The sequence below is a fragment of the Amblyomma americanum genome, chromosome 5 (assembly GCF_052857255.1).
Source record: "Amblyomma americanum isolate KBUSLIRL-KWMA chromosome 5, ASM5285725v1, whole genome shotgun sequence".
Lineage (NCBI taxonomy): Eukaryota > Metazoa > Arthropoda > Arachnida > Ixodida > Ixodidae > Amblyomma > Amblyomma americanum.
The window spans coordinates 8,728,053-8,748,051 of record NC_135501.1 but is presented as its reverse complement, the minus strand read 5'-3'; the positions used below and the strand labels follow the sequence as shown (position 1 = coordinate 8,748,051).

At 45.2% G+C, this 19,999-nt stretch overlaps 1 long non-coding RNA gene and 1 pseudogene across 1 annotated transcript in view; one reads left to right on the top strand and one right to left on the bottom strand.

The window, feature by feature from the left end:
* LOC144132273 (uncharacterized) overlaps positions 1-13,678 on the top strand; it is a 68,642-nt gene extending 54,964 nt beyond the window's left edge. Inside the window, exon 3 of the long non-coding RNA XR_013314744.1 lies at positions 13,170-13,678. This is a non-coding gene — a long non-coding RNA (uncharacterized LOC144132273). The remainder of the gene's footprint in view (positions 1-13,169) is intronic.
* On the bottom strand, positions 493-3,886 carry LOC144133362 (uncharacterized; annotated as a pseudogene).
* Positions 13,679-19,999: the final 6,321 nt, after the last annotated feature.

Sequence of the window (19,999 nt, the reverse complement as noted above, 5' to 3'; positions counted from 1 at the left end):
TGTGAAAACCGGCCGGAGAAGCTTGGCCCCGCCGCGCACCGATGCCGTGTGGCGACGCTGACGGCAGAGGCGCGGTAAGGTGAGCAGCCGAAATGAGCGCATCGCGTAGGCTAAATTTCTAGCACCGAGGCGAAAATGGGCTTGTTTCGCTTACCGCGCGTTTTTTGTGAGTGTCAAAGAATGAATCTTTACCATAAAATAATGTTTCGTCAACTCGCATCATTATTCCCGTGGAATATGCTGCTTCACAAGCCCAGTTTGCATTGCATAGCTGTACTGAAGCGCGTTTTGTGCGTGCACATTTCGAGACGCTGCCCAGGATGCGAGGGACGCCGTAGTGGAAGGTTTCAGAATAATTTCAACCACTTGGGTTTCTTTAACGTGCACTGACTCTCTGCGTTGCGCCGCCGTCGAAACGCAGCCACTACGGCGAGAAGAGCAGGTTGTAATGCGTGCCGTAGGACCTCGAAACTGCAGTCGCGTTGGCTGAAGGCGCCCCAACGCGCAAACCAGGTGTCCCCGATTGTGAACCTGTAGCATGTATGCCAGCTTGACGCTCACGTAAGCAATCTCCGACGATTGTAGACAATGAAGCAACACATATCTGGTCATGAAAACATTTATTTACAAATGAGGGGGGAAACTTTTGCAGAAAGAATCTACAATACACAAGGTTTCAGTGTTTTACGCTTCCCTTCACTACCCTCCTGATTTATGCCCTTGAGCAAAAAGTGCATCCTTGTGAGGCAATAAAAACGTACTACTGATGCTGTCAGCGCAACAGAATGGTGAGAGCAACCAATTTTTGGCACACCACTAATAGACTGTAAAATCTCTGCCGCAGCTTCGGCATGCAAGCGCGTTCGGCGGAACGCATATGTAAGTTTGTCTTCAAGGACCTTGATAAGATTATAAAACGACACTGAGGGATATAAAAGGCCCCCAAGGTTCCACTCATTGGTTGCCTCGGCTGGAAGTTCTTTTGCAATGTTGTCTTTATCACAGAGACATGCTGCTCTGCAGGCTTCACAATGGGTTGTCAGAACTCGCTTTCTAGCAACATAGCCTGAAATGTAATAGATCAGCCGCGCATCGCTGTGCCGCTCAGCATAGCTGTGGTGGTCTGCGGCCACTTCCATGGCATCAATTGGCAAAGCCTTTACGCTGTCTTCTGCCAGGCTTTCCTTTTAAGCCAGCACCTCCTCGACAGACAGCAATGACTCGAGGACATCCGGCGACACATTGCCGTCCTTAGGGCTCCTTGCCAGACTCTAGAAGCTTAGACACCTGGATGTGCACAAGGAACAGTTGTTACATATATAAGCATGCTGACAGTCTGTAAAACTCAAGTAAAAATTACATACCTTATGATCAGAATGAACTGAGCTGGGGTAGGATGATCATTTGCCCCACTCGTTTGCCTGACAACGCCGAAGCATTGTTCCAAGCGGTCTTGGCTCAGTCTTGATGTCATTATATACTTGAAGCCGACCTTTTCTGAAAGGTACTTTAGAAGGTGCTTTGTAGAATGTTCTGCTCGAGGGGATGCTTGCAGCGCAGAATGTATAGACACCCTCACCCCCTCAGAAGTACTCTTACTAAGAAAGCCGAGCCCTTTGGCGTGAGCCTCCCATTCATCAAGAAACCGAAGCGCTTCATCAAGGGTGGCCTCTTTCCTATTGCCCGGTCTGAAATACCAAAAACAAAATCATGCAGCATTGTGAGAGAAAAACCCCACACCAAAATTACCTCATGGCTTCTGCAGGGAACCTCGATGTCATAGCTTCAATAAGCCTCGCCATCAGATCAACAAAACTCTTGTTGGCTCTGCATTTGGATAAATCCTGTCTGTATCCTCCTTGTAAAAGGAAATGGCATGTTCGGCTTCTCTACTAAAAATATGGAAAGCCAAGTCTACTCGCATCTTGTCAAAGCCATTTGGATAAATGTGACTGCGAGTAAGCTTTGGTGCAACCTTCAGTGTCATACTGTTATTGTCTAGCTTCCACATGGTGGAAACATGCTCCCAGTGGGCCTGTAATATAAGTAATGAAGTATAAAATCGCATTTTACTTGCGATAAAAAAGCAAATCAAACAAGGCATATATATAAAAAATAGACCAGCATGTAGCAAGCTTACTCGGCCAAGATGTGTGTTGAGTCCTTGCTTAAGCAATGTGTTTCGCACACATTTTTCAAGGTGCGGGAAATCTGAAATAAAGAGTAGGAACCTGTCTTCATCACAGGGGTGCGTTACTTTGCACTTTACATTCTTCCCATTGCCGTACACACCAAGGTTGTGCCACATAGAGCGATTCCATGTTGCGCCGTCTGTGCAGACATAGTGAACTAGAAGACCAGCTTGTTCACAAAGCACCGTTGCCTCTAACACAATTTTTGAAAGCATCTGAGACTTGACGTTTCCACTTGAAGCAAATACACCTATAGAGAAATGAAGCACATCATATAAGCACGTGATTATAGTTTGAAATCAATAAACATATTTTGTACAAACATTCTTACCTATTATTTGGGTCCAGCTGCCTACTAAAGGCTGAAACATAATGACAAGCCCATGGTCAGCTTTCGTATATTTGTCCCTGTGGTCACTGAATAGACCTAGGTCAACAAAGCCTTCTATATGAGTTGAGGTTGTCATGTCCAAGTGAGCAGAAAGTTTCATCTCATCTATGAGCAAGCCCCCATGGCGCCTAATTCCATCAAGCTCTTCTGTTTTTTTTTACACACCCAAGAAGCTTGGTGCTAAAGCCATACGATGCTTTAAAGCCCTGTAAATAGAAAAAGCAGTTACTTTTTGTTCATGTAAAAAAAGGCACATTTAAATACCTTCATGTATCTTTGCAGACAGACTCGGCTAGGCAGCACCAAGATTTTATGAGACCTCAGGTGCTCATACAGTCGTGGACTTTTCATCCTTAGGAGGATACATTCCAGCAGCCATTCCTTGTTGTAACGGTACCCATGGTTGGACTTCCTTCTTGATACTTCAAAACATGCACGCACAGCGGGTTGCTGTTTTTTGGGAAGCTCTTTAAACTGGAAAACATATACAGAGTTACAAAAGTAAATGCTTTTCAAATAAAGAAAAAGAGTATTCAGGGTAACCTTTTCCTCAAAAAAGGTTGCTTTGATTGCCATGTTTTTTTCTTGCATCTTTTTGAGGGCATCTTGCAGAGAGTTCAACTTATTATTCCTCCGTTGCAGGGTACGCATGGCATACTTTAGCCGTTTTGCAGCAACATTTGAAAGCTGGAGTCGAGCCTTCTTTTTGCAGCGTAGCAAGCGAGCTTTCATACTGCTTCTGCTCTTTTTGCATGACAAGCAGCGGTTAGGTAACTGTGCAGACGTACCTGAAATGAAAAAAAAGACATTTAAAATGTATCAGTCTGGTCGTCAATGTTAAGACATTACTGTACACAAATTTCTATAAGCTGTATGCAGTCCTTCAAGTCCAGAACAACATACGTTGTGGTACTGATCCGTTACATGCTGATGAGAACAGGCAATGTCCGGATAATCTTCCAATGTTGTTCATATTTAGCTTCTCGAACTCCTTGGTATGGCCAATTCCACTGCACACGGTGAGGCTGTTTGCGTACGACAATTCACCTTCTGCTTGTTCTTTACACCGCACATCGCATTCCTTATGAAATTGCCCAGCCAAGAAGATGCTGCACTTGACATGTCCTTCTCCAATGCAGAACACTACCATTTTGGTAAACACAACAGGCGGTGTTTCGCCTTTTGCAAATTCTGCAGTCTGGTAGCAGGCAATGTTGTTCTGCTTAAGCTTCTGCAGTGACCACAGTTCCGAAGGTCGTTTCAGATTGAAAATGAATAGTTCCTCGGCGAACGGCTCGGACATTCCACCTCGCTGTGTATCTGCACCCTCCACGTCTGCCGGGGGGCATTCCTCCGTCGTGTCAAGGCAAGCGCCGCTTCTTTTTGAAGGTATAGGAGCTTGTGAGGCATTTCTTCTTTTTCTTTCTTTCGGCAGCATTCTGCTAATGTATTTCGGTAGGTTAGAAAATACAGTAGGTACTGCGTCTTCTGAGAGGGCAGGAATGGAGCGCGGTATCAAGACCTCAGCTCCATTAATAATGTGCTTGAAGTCACGAACGATAAACCTAGAGGCAACAGAAAGAACAGACCATGGTGATCAGTTTGAGCTAGCGTGAAAGAGCAGGATGGGCATGCTGCGAGAATGTCGTGCAATGCGTTATGTACCGTCACACAGCACGCCGATAACACGTGTCACACTTCTGTTTATTCTAGACGCTTTCCGCATTCCAATAAGTCTCACCCACAAGCCCAGCTAAAAATGTTGGCTACGTACCGTGAGTCGAAGTGTCTTTCGCAAACTGCAGAATTCTCCTCCAACGCCTTGTCGGCCCGTGGGATCGCTCGAGACCACTTGGCCAACATTTCTTGGCAGGCAGGGGCACGGAACAAAGAGACTTTCTCTGACGTTTTCCTGTATATCGTGTCACACCCAGGCACAAAGCACCAACGCTCGGTCTTCTTTCTTGCTGGTGGAGGCATCTCGCATGAGAAAACGCTGCACTGACAACTGCTACGATGTGCGGAAGACCGACGCAGCTGAGAGGTTGAGCCAGGCTGACCAGGCGAAGCTTACCGCGCCGCTAGTAGCAGCGCCACATTTCCCCTGGCGGCATCGGTGCGCAGAGGGGTCACGCGCGCCCGAGGGAAAGCGCCGCGGTCTTCACACCTCCCCAGTCTAGCCACCCTAATGGCGCTGCTCGAGTGTATGACAACCTCCTCACCACGCTTTACCCCCCTCAAAACCAGAAGGAAAAACCACAGAAAGGGAAAAAAAAGAGGTGAAACTTTATGAAGTGAGCATATCAAAAGTACTTTAACCAGCAAAAAACCAAGGAAAAAAAACAAGTGCCAAACAACAGCGTGGCCAAAGGGCGGTGTCAAGAACACTTTAACAACAACAAAGAGCGAGCCTAAAAGGGCCCAAGCAAGCGAAGCAAAAGCAGAGTCAGAAAACTAAAAACAGATAAAACGTCATGCAACCTACAGATGCCACAAACAACTAAAACCAAGTGAAAACAACCTAAAAAGCAAAAAAACTTGTCAACGCCAATAAGCAGGTAAAAAACAGTCTGCATGTAAAAACACAATTTGGACAATTACCACTTATGAGCCGCACCAAAAACCTGAGGAGAAGAATGCGCACGGGCGAGCATAGGAAAATTTATGAGCAAAAGGAAAGTGGCAGGCGAACACGTAAAATCAGTAATCTTTAGGCATGGTCAAGGAAGCGCATCTCTTTCTCGTGCAGTGAAATTGAGGGCGTGCTTACGCAACTGTCCCCTGCCTTAGCAATAAAGTAGGCCTCAATGACCTCCCTTTCTGTTTTGTTTTTTGATGTTGCTAAGATCCTTGTGTTCTCTAATATAGGTTTACACTTGTGGCGAGGCTGGTTGCAGTGGTCTGCTAGATTACTTCCAGACCCTCTATCTATGTTGAGGAAGTGCTCCCTGGCCCTGACATTAAAGCATCTTCCCGTCTGGCCTATGTACACACAACCGCACGTTAGGGGTATCTGATAGACAACCCCTGTCCGGCAGTGTGTGTACCGTTGCCCGTGTCTCGTAGTGCAGGTCGCCTGTCTTGCCTTGTTGTTCAAGACGCATATCCTCGATAGCTTGCACGGTGCGGAAAAGACGACCTGGACGTTATACCGTCCTGCTACCTTTCTCACGTTGTGGGACATCTTGTGAAGGTACGGTATGACTGCAACGTGTTTCTTCTCTCGCTCCTTCCCAACCTGCCTCCCCTCCTTTAACTTTTTGACCATCGCCTCGCATATATTAGTGTCTAATGAAGGCGTGTACCCGGCAGAGTAGAGGCGCTGTACCTGGTTGTCAAAGCTTGATTTTGCCATATGCACACAACTCTTGGCTAACGCCGCCTGAAGTGCGTTTGTTACTATCGTTCTCTTTATTAACTTTGAGTGCGCGCTGTCAAATGGTAGCAAACTCTTTCTAGACCTTACGTTGTAATACCAGCAAACATGGTCGTCCTTAAAAAGAAGCAACACGTCTAAAAACTGGATGCTGTTATTCACAGGCAACTCAATGGTGAAATTCAGACCACACGAAAAGGCTTTGAACAGTTCGGAGATACTACTAGCGGCCTCCGGCAAATGGTCAATGGCAGCTGTGTCTATGACTACAAGGTAGTCATCCACATACCTGTAAACTTTCACAACATGTTTATCCTTCAGTTTCTTATGAATGTTTCTATCCATTGCAGCCAGATAAACATCGCACAATACCGGGGCAACTGACGAGCCAATACAAATCCCGGATTTCTGGGTCAAAAATCTACTACTGAAAGAAACGACAGTGGACGAGAGGTAAAAGCTCAGGAGCTCCATAAAATTGTCCACGCCTATGCCGGCTGTATTCTGAAACACCACGGCTCCAGTGTCGTCTATCCTCTGGCGAACTGCGTTGTAGAGACCATCATGCGGAGCAGAGTAAAACAAGTCCTCAACGTCTAGCGAGAAGGCAGTCGCCGCTCCCATTATGCCGGCTCTCAGATCATTCACAAGTTCCAATGAGCTGCGAATCTGGAACGGGTCTTCTCCCAACAAGTTCTTCAAATTGTCCCTTCGGTAATGTCCCACATGCTCCTGCCACGCACCTTTTTCTGAGACAATTGATCTAAGCGGGCATTCCGGTTTGTGCGTCTTCCCTGTGAAAAAAATTTCCAGGCAGCCGATTTTTGCACCGTCCACTTTCTTTGCCAAACCACCTAGGTGGCACTGCTTCAAAAGCGCGAGTGCAGCCAAGTGACGTCTGTGCCAAGTGACGTCCAGGCCATCCTACAAAAAGGACCGAAGTTTGCCTACGAATCTACCACCAGTCGACCTCAGATGCTGGCAATGGTTAGAGATGTTGCTGACCGCTCCCGTGACAGAGACAAGGAACGGCTCATCGGGGATGGTGGGGATTGCGTCATCCGCAATGTGAGTCGAGAGCAGAAGGCAGCCCCTCCGTTCGCTAAAGTATTGAGCTGCCTAGAACGCAACAATTTGACCGTTTTGCAGTCGGACAAGGAAGGGGGCTTTGTTGTAATGCCGCGAGATACTTTCAATGAAAAGGCTATGACTGCCATCGACAAGAATTTTAAGCCTGTACAGTTTCCCCAAGTGAAAATTTGCTGCTGGTTTTCTGCTGGGATCCTACTGGTTCCAGTAGTACTGGTTTTACCTTTTACCTCTTTTACCTTTTACCTCTCGTCCACTGTCGTTTCTTTGAGTAGTAGATTTTTGACCCAGAAATCCGGGATTTGTATTGGCTCGTCAGTTGCCCCGGTATTGTGCGATGTTTATCTGGCTGCAATGGATAGAAACATTCATAAGAAACTGAAGGATAAACATGTTGTGAAAGTTTACAGGTATGTGGATGACTACCTTGTAGTCATAGACACAGCTGCCATTGACCATTTGCCGGAGGCCGCTAGTAGTATCTCCGAACTGTTCAAAGCCTTTTCGTGTGGTCTGAATTTCACCATTGAGTTGCCTGTGAATAACAGCATCCAGTTTTTAGACGTGTTGCTTCTTTTTAAGGACGACCATGTTTGCTGGTATTACAACGTAAGGTCTAGAAAGAGTTTGCTACCATTTGACAGCGCGCACTCAAAGTTAATAAAGAGAACGATAGTAACAAACGCACTTCAGGCGGCGTTAGCCAAGAGTTGTGTGCATATGGCAAAATCAAGCTTTGACAACCAGGTACAGCGCCTCTACTCTGCCGGGTACACGCCTTCATTAGACACTAATATATGCGAGGCGATGGTCAAAAAGTTAAAGGAGGGGAGGCAGGTTGGGAAGGAGCGAGAGAGGAAACGCGTTGCAGTCATACCGTACCTTCACAAGATGTCCCACAAGGTGAGAAAGGTAGCAGGACGGTATAACGTCCAGGTCGTCTTTTCCGCACCGTGCAAGCTATCGAGGATATGCGTCTTGAACAACAAGGCAAGACAGGCGACCTGCACTACGAGACACGGGCAACGGTACACACACTGCCGGACAGGGGTGGTCTATCAGATACCCCTAACGTGCGGTTGTGTGTACATAGGCCAGACGGGAAGATGCTTTAATGTCAGGGCCAGGGAGCACTTCCTCAACATAGATAGAGGGTCTGGAAGTAATCTAGCAGACCACTGCAACCAGCCTCGCCACAAGTGTAAACCTATATTAGAGAACACAAGGATCTTAGCAACATCAAAAAACAAAACAGAAAGGGAGGTCATTGAGGCCTACTTTATTGCTAAGGCAGGGGACAGTTGCGTAAGCACGCCCTCAATTTCACTGCACGAGAAAGAGATGCGCTTCCTTGACCATGCCTAAAGATTACTGATTTTACTTGTTCGCCTGCCACTTTCCGTTTGCTCATAAATTTTCCTATGCTCGCCCGTGCGCATTCTTCTCCTCAGGTTTTTGGTGCGGCTCATAAGGGGTAATTGTCCAAATTGTGTTTTTACATGCAGACTGTTGTTTACCTGCTTATTGGCGTTGACAAGTTTTTTTGCTTTTTAGGTTGTTTTCACTTGGTTTTAGTTGTTTGTGGCATCTGTAGGGTTGCATGACGTTTTATCTGGTTTTAGTTTTCTGACTCTGCTTTTGCTTCGCTTGCTTGGGCCCTTTTAGGCTCGCTCTTTGTTGTTGTTAAAGTGTTCTTGACACCGCCCTTTGGCCACGCTGTTGTTTGGCACTTGTTTTTTTCCTTGGTTTTTTGCTGGTTAAAGTACTTTTGATATGCTCACTTCGTAAAGTTTCACCCCCTTTTTTTCACTTTTTGTGGTTTTTCCTTCTGGTTCAAGCATGTGTTGGCCGCCCCTCGATGACTGTGGATTAGGTTGTAATCTTTGGCCCCCTGACTGTCACGTGGTGTTTTGGCATATATTGTGCTGGGTGTTCCTCGACAATAAAGAGTTGTTAGTCAGCGCTCGTCCTGTCATCAGTGTTTTTTCTTCTCGTGTCCCTGTATGTTTCCGCGCTGGTCTTTTCGAATCATGCCACACCAACTCGCCCAAACGGCAATTTTGATTGCTTGTCTATTGGCTGATTCCTCGTTGCGTTGCGTGGTGACGTTTCATCGTCTGCTAGCTCCACAGCTCTCCGCTGTGGCGGCTAGCAGTCGACAAACTGGTTAACAGCTAGCGCGCAGAAACGGCGTTCGCGTTCGTATCTCTGTGCTGTTTTCCTAACATGGTCGCGCGTATCTTATTTAGAGTCGAATACTCGTTTCAACTGATGCTTCTTATTTCAGCACCTCCGAAGCGTAGTTACCTCTCTTGATTACTTGATAAGATGGTTTGGTTTCCAGTCGTATTTTATTTTGCTACGAGCACATCGGCATATCTCTCTAACGTATACTGCATGCATGCATGAGAGCTCTTGTTGTACGTTAGCTTGCAGCTGGTATATATCTTCTCTTCTTGAGGCGTCTCCGATATCTCAGCCGTATTTATCTTTGTTTCGTGTCTTGCAGGTTCAGCGGTCGCTCCCGATTTGTTTTTCGGACGACGATGGGCGCGCTTTGCGATTTCGGCAGTTCTTAATTAGTGGCGTCTCAAACGGGCGCGCCGTTACCTCTCTCTCAAACTCGTGAGCGCTATATCTTTTCGTTTGCGCGCGGCTTCTATCTGCATCCGTGATGAATCCATTATATCTGATTGTGAACTCCACGGAGTTGGTTTCGGGTCTTGTTTTATTGCAGCACATACGCGCGTGTCGGCGCGCTCCCTCTGATGTAGGCATATGCATGCATATGTGTAGGCGTGTACGTGCATGTGTTGTAGCGCTATTTAATTTGCTGCTGGCAGTGGTATAAATCTAATTCTGAGTTTGCGGCGTCTACGATATATCCGTAGCTCTCTTCTGGTATCAACGTATCTTTGGTTCGTCTCTTGCAGAGGTTGAGCGATATCACTCCGTTTCGGACAGCGCTTCGGCATCCAGCTCTGCGCAGCACCCGTGCGGATCGAATATCTCTTTGGTGCGGACATGCATGCGTGCGCCTGTGTTGGTGCAAGCTTGTTATTCCGTTTTTTTAATTGGTGGTTTACGTATATCTAGCAGGAGTCGTTCGTTCTGCATGCTATCTTTTGCATCTTCGTCCCTTATTTATATGTCGGCTCCCTAACAACGCTTTCACTTCGGAGGAGATACAGGGTGGCCGCGCCGCTGAGAATCCTCTTGGAAGATGTAGAGAGAGAAATTGTTGAGGTAGTCGACGACACCGGTGCACCGTGCGCCATTGTCCAGGGAAACCAGCGCCTTGATGTGACAGCAGGAACGTATACGTATAGCTTTCTCGATATATATATATATATATATATATATATATATATATATATATATATATATATATATATATATATATATATATATATATATATATATATATATATATGCAATATTTGATCGTGCAGTACTTAGTGCGCAACATTTATGCTTTCCTTTGGTTGCAGACAACGCGCAGGTTTGGCTGAATGCACCGGCAGCCCACCTAGCTGCCACCGAGCCCGAGGAGTTGTGGCCTCGGGCCAAAGTTCTGTTCCTGATTGAAGAATATAATTTCAAATCAGACCCTTCTAAACGCCTAAAAACTAAAAGACAACTCTGGGAAAATTTGGCAGATTTGATGAATTAAAAATTTGGATGCCAATTGACCCATTCACAAATTGAGAACAAGTGGCGGGGTCTGGAGAGAAACTATAAAACGGTGCGACACCATATATTAGCGAATCAGAGGCGGACCGGAGAACATGCGACTTTGAAGAGTAAGCATTACTTGTATATGTAAAACATGATCCCAGAAAAGTTAATTTCTACTGAATGGAAAATTTGTCATGTTTTCCTGATTATGCATACGTGACTTTTGCCCCCGAAGCAGTTTAATCATTCCATAAACCTGACAAGAATGTTCCAGCATTTTTTACTTTTTGGGTCCAGGTAGACTTGTGTGACAGAATAACTGTACCAATTTTGGACATCTCATGTCTAAATGATGTAATTCCTGTTGTAATTTTAGGGTGTTATAGATTACACAGCAACATTTGGGTGGTTAAATTGGCCATCTTTTTGTCAACTGCATACGGCTGCTGAGAGGCATAAACCCGGACTTTGTGCACATGTCAACAGCTTTATCGCTGGGCAACTATCGGGCATTATGCATGCCATGGTTATAGGCTAGCTGTCATGTGTCTTGTCTCACTGAATAGATATGTCAAGCTTCATGCATGAAATAGTGTGTTTGCAAAGAGCTGTACACATATGATGCCATATATAGTGATGCCATATATATGTCAAATGGATCCTAAATTTTTTCAGGGAGCTCGCTGAAATTTTTGGAAAGCTCAGAGCATCAACACACCCTACCTGCTGGGGCCAGGACTCGTCTGGAGCATCCAAGAATGAGTCATTTTTTTTCTACACACGACAAGTACGACAGGGAATTTACATGCATTGTAGCACAGGCTTTGCCGAAATAGGTATTTAGTACATTGGGTTTGCCTCTCAGCCATATAGTGGAGACCTTATGGCACCACTACACAGCAAATGGCCTCAGATAGTGGGGAATAGTTCTCCTTACAGATTTAAGGTTTAAGGGGTGCCATGCATGTGCTCCATTACATGCCTAAAGAACAAACCCAGCTGCTTGGTTACTTTTGGAAAAGACAGTGCATGTCATGCAAAACATATTTGAAATCAAACACCACCAGGGGTTTCCCCAAGCATAAAATCAGGGGGATGTTGTTGAAGTAGGGGAGTAGCGGTAGTCATTTTTCAGCATTTAATTGTGTCTTGGTGTGGCACGTAGGAAAAGAAAGGCCCACGACTGCAGCACTACACTCATGACAAAGAATGCCAACAATTGCTTCGCTTTAGACAAGGATACAAGTCATATTTATCAAGAGACAAAAGTAATTGTAACAAGGACGACATGAAATGTGTCCAGAAACTGCGCAGTAGCTCGGACCACTAATTAACCTTACAAGAAAAACTATCGCTGTTCAACACCAGTTGCGTGTCCGAGACTTGTAAAACTCTGCAAAACACGCATCTTTGCTCTGAACAGACCGAGTCAATAACTAAACACACACACCAAGACGTCTCATGTGCATGCTCAACTCTGTACGCACATGTGGAAGGTGTACATCAGAGCTTTGATGTCAGCTGTGATGATTTGCATGACACTGACACATCTAAGTATCAAAATTTATGGCTGTTACACACAGTTGGCTATAAAATAACTGAACTGCCACAAATATATGGTGCATTCTCATCCACATTTCTAGCAGTTACGTCCGCGAGTTAGGTATGAAGAAAAATTCACTACCAATTAAGGAAGGGCCTTCAGAAAAACAAGGGGGTGTGTAGGGAAGCCATTGAACCTCGCACAGAATGTATGGCAGGCAGTAAACAGTGGTTTAAGGGCACATGGAAGGCCATATGCATCGAAAAATTTGACTTTGTCTACAAATGAGTGGTTTTTCTTGATTAATGTGGCCAACATGTGAAATAGGGGCCCAATCTAAGGCTTCATATCTAAGGCTTCATGTTTTGAGCGATATTGTGCCATCCCTCTCAGCAATATAAAATTACTGACAATAAAGTGCTCTCACTTTTTGAAAATGGATCTTGATACATTTGAAAGGACATTATTAAAGCTGTTGAATTTAGTTTGCACTTATTGAAAAATTCTGTGCTCTAGCTTCTTTGTAAATGTAAATGTGGTGTGAGCATTGTAAAGTTCCTTCTATATTTTTAAAAGGCCGTTTAGGGCACAACAATAAACTTGGCAGATTAATTCCATAGGGTAGACCTTTTTGAACAAAAAGACAAAACAATCTGCATTGTTCAATAATTTATTCGGCTAACTGAAATGGAAAAGCCTTTGATTTTAATTCCTGTTTCCTAAATGGTCTCAAAGATGCTCCAAGCTGACTTTTCCTGTCAGCAGAATTATATGTACTAAATTAAATGACTAAATGAATGACAGTGCCCTTTGTGTAGGGATTACACATATGCACTAAAAAGTCTCTGTTCTTTAGTGCAAGGAACGCATTATGATGTCGCATTATTTTGCCACCTGCAGCCAGCCCCCAGCCTGGCCCCAGCAGGGTAACTGTCACAGCGAGCCCAATTCCTGGCAGCTTGCAACCGAGCACGAGCAGGGGCAGCACTACTGCTGGAGACTCGCAGCCCCCAAGCCCATCCGCGCTGCCAAGCCCCCTGCAACAGCAACCAGGCCCAGCCAGGAAGAGGCCCAGGACAGATACCTCTCGTGCAGGGCACGAGAGTGCCGTCACCCTTCTTGAGGTGGCCGAAGCGAACAGACAGCAGCGGCACAGGGTGCGCATATGGCTCTTGGAGAGGAAGGTTGCTGCTGAAGAGAGGACTGCAGCTCTTGAGCGGGTGGCTGCAGCACTTGAGCAGGCGCTTGTCGCACTCTATTCCCCAATACGTGCCCCTACTCATTCCCCGATTCGTTCACTCTCCAAGCCCTCTTAATATAATGCTTAATTTTAATGTTTCGTTTTTTTTCTAGTCAGCTCTTATTTTTATCATTTTCATTCATAAATGCTGTTATATGTTTGTGGTGAGTTCCATGTATTTCCTCTAAGTTGCTATGTATGTGTGTGTGCGTGTGTACACTTAGACAGATGTAGATTCATCTCATTCTTGGTTGCACTTCATATTGTGTACATACTTTAATAAAGTTTACAACCCTCTAATAAGATCTGCATGTTTCATGGAATGTACATTCTGATCACTTGTTTCTGTGTGTACTGCCAATTAATTTATTGGCAACAAAATTTTCCAGAGCATACTTGTCTAAATTTCTCTAGCACACACCATCCTTCCAGCAGTTTACCTTGCATACTTGTCGTCATTTACTGTTCAGGGGACACAATGCATGCCCTCTGGGCCAAGAGGGTAACTGAAATAAATAAATAAATTTGAACATGTCGGCCATCTTATGGTGACTAAAGCTAACACACAGCAGTGAATGGCCATTGAAGATAGATTGCTGCTGACTAGAGGAGGAATGCACCACTTGAGCAATGGACCTCCTCCTCACATCATTCTCCGAGCCTCGTAACTAATGCATATAGTTTTTAATGTTTTCTTTTATTCTGTCTAGTCAGCAGTTGACATTTTTTATAACTTTCATTAATTAACTGCTTCTGTACATTTCATTCTGTTCAGTTTCATATATTTCCACTAATTGGCTGCATGTGTGCGTGTATATGCACACTTGTAAACTCGTCTCTTGTCCTCTATTACATTTCAATATGTGTGTGCTTTATATAATCCTATTGCTTCATTTTTCCATACATTCTACAACCATACGTAATAAGATCCCGGTGTTTCGTTGAATATACATTCTGATTACTTGCAGAGCATAACTGTCTAAAATTTCTCTATTGCACACCCTCATTCCAGCACTTAGCTTACACACTGCCTCTTGTCATTTACTGCTCAGGGGACAGAATGCAGGCATGTATGAAGAGAAAACTGAAAGGCTACCCTGCATGATTTATGAACGAAAATTTATTTCACGAACATCACACATGGACATAATTTTGTTTACCAATATCCCTTGCTAGATATTGAGCAGACTATGCAGGTGACAGGTAGTAGCATACTCCAACAATTAAGGAAAACAAAAGGAATTAACCTACACTAAAATGTGTCATCCTGCAGGTCCACACAGCTAGATTTGCCTATAGTGAGAGCACAGAGCTTGAAACATAGTGCCAACAAGACCAACAGCAAAGCGTTGCAATATTCACAACTTATATGAGAAACTTATACAGCTCACATTCAAACTCTTACCATGGGTTAATGATATACTCCCTCATTAAGGCCAGGCCACAGGTGTTAGTGGACTATGGTTAATAATTAAGCAGTTTTTTCATTAAATTTAAGCACTATTTACACAATTTATATTGCATGAAAAATTATGACATTCAGCTAAAAAAAATGTTTAGTGCACGTACGGTTCAGGAACACCATTACCACACAACAGAAAAGGCTGCCAATTCAACACAAAAAAGTTCTGTGCAGGAGCTAGCAGATCCCACTTCAGAACCAGGAGTTCCCAGTAGGGACCAGAAGATGAGCCCAGCACAAAATCAGCTGCCCTATTAGGACCATATTAAAAGAATACCTATTTCTTTTGGGACAAATAAAACCACAGAAAACAGCAATTCCCATTCGCAAATCAACACCTGGGATATTATTGCGATGAGGAAAAACCATATCTTTTGATATAAGAAAGGACGGTCACAGCCATTTAATTAAAGCACTGTTGCAATTAACAATGCACAATTCTTCGCCACATCATCTATCTGCAATGTACGAATAACAAATATTTCAATGTAAAAAAATTGAGAAATTGCGTGCAAATACAAAAGTACAGAAATGGAAAGGACAATAAAAACACTTGGCAAAAAATCTAGGAAGACCACTCCATTAGAAAAGATATAGAAATGGCTGCAAGTCAATCATTGTACGTGCCAATTGCATTGCTTCATTTATAGTCCCAACAGGCAACATATACATAACATATTGTTGCTGAAAGCAAATAATTTAATTTCTCTGCTTTCAGCCTTAATTTCATCTTTAAAGCAAATAATTTAGTTTCTCTGCTTTCAGCCTTAATTTCATCTTTAAATGTAATGGAGTAATGGAAGCTCAAACTGCATAAAACTCAAGCAATGAAAAAATAAATGAAGGCCTGCAGGTATGCATGGGAGGCGTATATACCGCACGATTAAAGGCTCTGAGCCACACTGTCGCGCAAAGTTCCTGCCGAAACAGCACTCTCTTCCTCGTCGTCAGCAGGCTCAGTTGGCGACACGTTGGTTCCGCTGCATGTCCACCTCCTCCAAGATTTCCATCGCGTCGCCGCACCTCCTTGCCTTGTTGTGCGGCACGCAAGCTGCCAGCACGATGTGCACCGCCTGGCTTATTCTGGCGGCGTCGATGTAGAGGAGCCGCTTAAATCACGCCTTCAACACGCCGAAGCTGCCCTCCACAACAACGCGCTGCCCATTGTGCGCATATTTTTATGTACAAATGTTAGCGCAAAAATAAGAGACAATCACAAGAAAGGTGGACAAGACAACGCGCTACTGACAACTGATGTTTTATTGAAAGAAACACATAATATATAGGTTCACCGTCACACCACCTATCAGCTGCAGCAAACGTCAGAAAGATGAGTAGGGTCATAAAAGCGATAAAAGAAAAACTCTAAAAACATGACTTAGTTAAAAACGATAAGGTCAGAGAAAGAACAATAACAGGCATGACACGTGGTGTAAAGGGCCAAAGAAACATGACTGATTTGGATCTGAAAGAATGACGACCAACCAAAAAGCATTAAAACAGTAAAAATCCAGAAAAAAGCACGTGAGACAAGGAAACCATCTAAAAGGCTTTGTGCACTCAACCTTTCAGATTACATTGGAAAAACCACAGCAACTGTACACGTGTCCCTATCAGGAAAACATTCCTAAAAAGGCTTCTTCGCTTTTATACAAGGATATAGAAGCATCGCTAACGGCATTCAGGCCCGTTTTCCTAATTAAAAAGGCTTCTTTTAATTCGCGGGACACTCGATCCCGCCCTCTACCTAAAACTACAGTTCTTTCAAGAATGGGCCCGCAGGTGCTTTGTTCACAGTCCTTACAGTGAAGAGGCAGATTAGAACTTGTTCCCGTCCCCATCGAACGGTCATTCTCCCTCAACCTTTCATTTAGGCAACGCCCCGTCTGTCCAATATACACTTTCCCACACGCGAGTGGGATCTGATAAACAACTCCTTCATCGCATTCTACGTACCTATGGGCATGCCTGGTTCCGCAGGTTTTTTCCTTTCTTTTTTCTGAGTTTACACGAGGACATAATGAGGCCAGCTTACAGGGAGCAGAGAATACAACTGGAATTTTGAATTTTGATGCAACTTTTTTCAGGTTATGGGCAACGTGGTGGGAGTATGGTACCACTTCTGGCCTAATTCTATCCTCAACAGGCATAGGATGTTTACGTTCCACGCCTTTGGAAGAAGGGACTAGATCTACCACACTGGTCAGGACAGACTGAGGGAATCCTGCATCCTGAAGCCTTACCATCTGCAAGTAGAAGCCCCTTTCCATGGTATGACAACAGGATTTCTCAATGGCGGCGTTTAAACCAGACGTAGCGATGGCTCGCTTCACTGTCTTGTTGAGTGTGCCGATTCATATGACAAAAAACTTTTCTGGGCACGAGGGTGGTATATCCAGCAAATTTCCTCTTTGCATCCTGAAGCCTTACCATCTGCAAGTAGAAGCCCCTTTCCATGGTATGACAACAGGATTTCTCAATGGCGGCGTTTAAACCAGACGTAGCGATGGCTCGCTTCACTGTCTTGTTGAGTGTGCCGATTCATATGACAAAAAACTTTTCTGGGCACGAGGGTGGTATATCCAGCAAATTTCCTCTTTGGTTATGGAAAGTTCCAGGTCTAAAAACTGCAGTTTATCACTTTCAGGTAGCTCCTGTGTAAATTCTAAGCCTTCTCCGTTTTCACTAAAAATTCCTAGAACCTCATTAACTGTGCCCATGTAGGACTGTGTGTCCTGTTTTTTTAGTAGGATTAAAAAATCATCGACGTATCTGAATACTCTCGTTACCCTATTCTTGTTCAACTGCTCAATCACACTTCGATCAATCATTGAAAGGAAAATATTGCTCAGAACCGAGGCCATCACATATACAGAAAAGATCTTTTGCATCAACAGAAAAGAAATACCCAAATTGCCTATACCATCAAGAAATTTAATTATATGCAAGGAGTTCTTTGTTGCGAAAGGATCAGTGACCCAAAGCTGGTTAAGATGCGCATATTGTTGAATGCCGCCATTCAGTCTGCCAGTTGGTGGTTTGGCGGTACGGGGGCAGCAGCCACGTACGGCAGCAACGGATACGCAGCGTCGCTCAAAATTAGGTATCCTCCTGCGCGAATTAATTCACATTAAGTAATAAAAATTAACGAAAACCTCCTGCGTATATGACCGACCGCATAGTAGCAATTTGTAAACTCGTAATTCCGAGCATCACTATCTATACCTGTTGCTCACAGTTCATCATGCTTTCAGTTTTCTAAACTCTCTTCCGCGCACCATGCATGTATTAAACACGCATAAGTTATGTAACAATAAGAAGTTATTTTACTCACCTTCGCATTTAGATTCTCCGTCTTTGAAGAGGAAGCTCTCGAGGAGAACTCTGGAGTCGTGCGCGCTGCCGGGGAAGCCGACGAAGACGTCTACGAAAATCATGTCAGCTGCGTTGCAGACCCCCTGGAGTATGATGGAATGACTTATAATAACTTAATTATAATAACTTTCCTCTGACTCCGAGGGTCGAGCAATGCGGACATGGCATCCATTGATGGCCCTGATGACGTTCGGCAGCATTCGTGCGCGACGGCCGGGCTGGCAGAAAGCCGTCTTGCTGCGCTGTCGCTCGCTCGTTGGTGTCCGGCCAGCATAACTCTCTCTCGTTTATCGAGAACAAGAAATCTAATACCCGACATATTGCAGCGTGGACCGTCGGCTCACTCACGTCGAATTTGATCGGCAATCTGGTACATCGTGGTTTGAGTATACCGATGTGCGCCAGGGCGATGAGCGTCGTCATCTGGGCAGATATCTGGCGCCATCCTCGACATCCCTCCGGGTAGAAGGCCAGTGGCCAAATTCGCCAGTGAGATCGGCGCACAAGTTTCTCGAAATACGAAACAGTTTCCGGAATTCAAATTCCGCAACCCTGTGGCGGTCCTGCCTCTCTACATGCGCCGCCACCGTCATCATCTTCGCTGTCAACGGGCTCACTCCGGTCAGCAGCATCGGTGGGCGCAGCAAGAGCAGCTACCTCTTCGCTCGACATGATGAAATTGATCAGCAGACGACGCGGACGCGAGAGCCGGCTGCTCGAAACTTTTCCTTACGGTTTCCGGTGGCTGCCAGTTCACGTGACCATGACGGGACTTCCTGTCAGGGGTCAACTTGATGGCAGACAGCGGGCTGCCCGAGCGGGGCGTGGAATATCGATAGAAGAGGCCCACTGTCAATAACTTTTGACAGAATTTGTCACAGTTGCGTAATCTGGCCCCTGGCCTTTGTGTATATCGGTGGGAAGCTGGCCTAGGGGACTGTGTGTGGATTCGTATGATAATAATAATAATTTGTTTTTGGGGAAAGGAAATGGCGCAGTATCTGTCTCATATATCGTTGAACACCTGAACCGCGCCGTAAGGAGATGGATAAAGGAGGGAGTGAAAGAAGAAAGGAAGAAGAGGTGCCGTAGTGGAGGGCTCCGGAATAATTTCGACCACCTGGGGATCTTTAATGTGCACTGACATCGCACAGCACACGGGCGCCTTAGCGTTTTTCCTCCATAAAAACGCAGCCGCCGCGGTCGGGTTCGAATCCAATCTGCAATTCTCGCACTTCCCGCTGGGGTTTTTGATAGACGCTCGTACTGAGCCACACGATGGGGTTCCACCATTTCCGTTGTCGTATTAGGTCCGTTCGATTCGCCTGCACTACGTGAACTGGTTCTCGCGGTGCAAGATGGCGCCGACGCCATTCGTTTCAAAAAAGTGCAGAAGTTGCTAGTTCAGGAAAGTGCAGAAAACTGTGCACCTCCTCAATGGTCGGTGCCGAAATGGTGCAGCTGCAGCCGCCATGCACGGACGCAGTCGACGATGGCTTGCGCTTTGCGATAAACGGCGGATATACTCAAATTATTCCACTCGTCGATGATAACAGTGCCTCACACGGGCCCGCCGCGACTCTCATGGAACGTGAGTGGGCATCCGAGAAGGCGGCTACGGAGGTGGGGACGGCGGCCCTCGCCGGCACCTTG